This window comes from Siphateles boraxobius, unplaced genomic scaffold, assembly GCF_051911475.1.
Source record: "Siphateles boraxobius isolate OS27281-9 unplaced genomic scaffold, OSU_SipBor_1 46, whole genome shotgun sequence".
Taxonomy (NCBI): Eukaryota; Metazoa; Chordata; class Actinopteri; order Cypriniformes; family Leuciscidae; genus Siphateles; species Siphateles boraxobius.
In genome coordinates, this window is record NW_027509097.1 from 18,108,667 (window position 1) to 18,112,349 (window position 3,683).

At 40.7% G+C, this 3,683-nt stretch overlaps 1 long non-coding RNA gene across 1 annotated transcript; it reads right to left on the reverse strand.

Annotated features, from left to right (window-relative positions):
• Positions 1-580: 580 nt before the first annotated feature.
• Positions 581-2,252, reverse strand: LOC143710225 (uncharacterized). The gene is made up of 3 exons (XR_013194486.1): positions 2,216-2,252; positions 1,548-1,606; positions 581-1,234 (listed from the first exon to the last, which is right to left on the reverse strand). It is a non-coding gene; the product is annotated as an uncharacterized LOC143710225 (long non-coding RNA).
• Positions 2,253-3,683: the final 1,431 nt, after the last annotated feature.

Sequence of the window (3,683 nt, forward strand, 5' to 3'; positions counted from 1 at the left end):
TCAAGTTCCACCCTCAACAGAATTCATGCAAAGCTTTGGTTCAAAAGGTTTTCTGCTGTAAAGATTCCCTTTGTTTTACAAATATTACCTAATATATGTTGTGTTAATTAAAATAAACATTTAAATAGCATTTCTGTTAATTTCTCGTTTCTTGTATTGTGTTATATTTGTATGCTATAAGTGGTGTTCAAAATTATTCTGCACATTAATGAGCCAGTGTGTTATGATGTGGGGGGCTGCTGTGGGCCAGAAAGTCCAGGGCCACTTTTTGGTCCTAGTCCGCCCCTGGTTAATACACTTCACATATCCTTATTGTAAACCATACCACTAGGTTAACTGTATACTACTGTCTACACTGCATGTCATTTACTGTTTATACTACATGTCTATACTGTACTTTTTTTGCACTTCTGGTTAGACACTAACTGCATTGAATTGTCTCTGTACTTGTACTCTACACATTGATTCTTAAATGGCACGGAGGGGAGAAAGGGTGAGGGGAGAAAGGGTGAGGGGAGAAAGGGTGGGGGGAGAAAGAGCAGTGACAATTGAACAGTGTTATGTCTACCAATGTGATGTGTTAAACTAAAGACAAAAGGCACATACACAACCTCAAAAGAATTTAACAAACTTCAACTGTTTCATGTTTAAAACATGTTGAGAGGTTTAATCCAGCATCACCCCTACTGGATTAAGCCTCTCAAGCCTTCAGCTAAATTATTTAAAAAAATATCATTACCCCTAGTGGATAAATGAACTTCATCCCTAAGAAACATTTGAGGCTTATTAAATACAATTTGAGGGTGATGCACGATACCCCCCTGCATTCCCAAGACAAAGGTAGCCATGACACTGTTCACCCATTTACGGGATTTGTCAATTTTCCCCGGAAGGCCCGATCTCCACCGACGTCTCTGGGTGATGTCAGACAGAGCGATGGTCATCTGAGGGAAACGCCGATGAAGATGTTGCAGATCCTGCTTCATTGCTGCGACGAGATCGATGCTCTTCCTGCATCCCAAGTCGTTCCCGCCGCAGTGAATCAGCAGGACATCCGGGGCTGCTCTTCCTCTGAGGGACCGGTAGAAGAAAGGAAGGAGTCCGTGCCATCGAAGTCCACCCCAGCCAAACCAGTGAACCTTGGCCGCTAGGCCAAGATTGGCCCCGATGGTCTCTCTGGCCCTCTCTTCCCCACGACGAATGTAGCTACTTCCCATGATCCAAATCACTGGATCTGTTAATAGCATACAGCAATCACAATAAAAAAAAACTGTTTTGTCAGTATCAGTAAACAGATTTTAACACACACAAGTAACTTGTCTCGGGCCATTGATTTCTTTCTATCCAAACAAAACAGAAAAAAAATGTCTATGCAGATATACAATAAAACACAAATTAATTGATTTGATCTGTTCATTGATATAATAACATGACAATATAGGTATTACAAAAGGTTCATTTATTATATTATTCTCTCTTACAGTCAATGTGTTGCTTTCCATATTTTATACTATATTTGTAAATTATACTATAGCTACATGATTTACCTTTGTTGTCAGCCATGGTGTTTGGTTAAGTTTCTGAAGTGCAGAGTTTGTATTTGAACCTATGAGGAAAGAAAAATGAAAAGGGCAACCATTAGTTATAGATGTTATTGTCCTTCTATTATTTAACTTACATTTTATTTAACTGGCCAAAACAGACGCTTTTGTACAAAGCGATTTACTGAATAACTTTTTTATATGACTAATTCGGCCATTTCTCTTGCGATAGATCTTTTATTGTCTCTGTGTAGATAACAGTTAACGCCATTTTGCGTCTATTAACACTATACAACATCATGTGCATCAAGCAATCATGTTAATTATATGCCCAGCAAGCATATCTTTACCAATGCCTAATTTCACCGTGCAAATTATATTTAAAACATTCGCTTCTTGGGCGGTTAAATAAGTATGACTCATTTAACTTACATTCGACTTAGATTAGCTGTTTAAGTTAAATTACTAATCTTAACTATCATTTAGTTAGCAATAATTAGCCTTTGCCTAGTATCTCCTTACATATACATATTGGGTATGAATTAATAAGTTCTTGAATATCATTTTACATAACTTATTAATATAAAGCATTAACTTAATATGGCGTACTGACGTTAAATTTTAAATAAATAAATATTAAGCAAAATGACAAAATAATTAATCAGAATACTTACCAAAAGTTGCTGCAGGTCGCGGTTGGGTGACTGTCTACGGGTGATTAAGATTTGTCTTGGCACAGCTACTAGAAGATTTACAACTCCCAGTCAGGTTGCTCACGTGACATCTACGTCATCAAGCTCAGTTTGAGCCTGCGCAGAACGCTTGGCTATCAGGAAGTGAGTACCCATGTTTGGCTTCAACTCTCTCCGTTGAAATCAACGGGGTCGCTCTGTCCATTTCTTTTACTGTCTATGGTGGAATCGCGCTGGGCAATGGTTTCTGCGATGGTCGCACACAGTGACGTGTGCACAAAATTGCGCCAAAATATCAATCATCAGAATCAGAATCAGAATCAGAAAGAGCTTTATTGCCAAGTGTGCTTGCACACACAAGGAATTTGTTTTGGTACTGAGGCTTCCAGTGGACATATACAAATACAACATGAAACATAATACTACAAATTATAAGAATAAAAAATAAAAATATAAATATATGAGAATAAAACTATCACAGTTGGGTTTAGCCAGAATAGACATTTTCAGATTTACAGATTATGAACCTATTTACAGTGTTTTGAATATTATAAATAAATAAATCTACATATAAGTATCACCTGAGTTGTGGGATATTGCACTAAACAGTGGGAGTATTGCACTTACAGGCATATGCCTTGGGAGGAGTGTTAACTGTTCAGGAGGGAAATGGCCTGTGGGAAGAAACTGTTCCTGTGCCGAGATGTTCTTGTGGCCAGTGATCTGAGTCTCCGTCTTGACGGTAACAGTTTAAACAGGTGGTGTCCAGGGTGAGTGGAGTCTGTGATGATTTTACCTGCTCTCTTCCTCACTCTGGAAGAGTACAGGTCCTGGAGGTTTGGCAGGGGGGCACCAATAATCCTCTCCGCAGTCCGGACTGTCCGTTGTAGTCTCCTGATGTCTGATTTGGTAGCTGAACCAAACCAGACAGTGATGGAAGCGCACAAGGCAGACTCGATGACGGCTGAGTAGAACTGAATCAGCAGATCCTGTGGCAGGTTGAACTTCCTCAGCTGGCGAAGGAAGTACAGTCTCTGCTGGGCCTTTTTCACAGTGGAGTCAATGTGATTGTCCCACTTCAGGTCCTGAGAGATGATAGTGCCCAGGAACCTGAATGACTCCACTGCTTCCACAGTGCTGTTCATGATGGTGAGTGGGGGGAGCGCTGAGCTGTTCCTCCTGAAGTCCACGATCATCTCCACTGTTTTGAGCGTGTTCAGCTCAAGGTTGTTATAACTGCACCAGGCAGCCAGCTGTTCAACCTCCAGTCTGTAAGCAGACTCGTCACCGTTTCGGATGAGACCGATGACAGTGGTGTCGTCTGCAAATTTCAGGAGCTTGACAGTGGGGTCTTTAGAAGTGCAGTCATTAGTGTACAGGGAGAAGAGCAGTGGGGAGAGAACGCACCCTTGGGGAGCACCAGTGCTGATTGTGAGTGTCTTGGATGTGT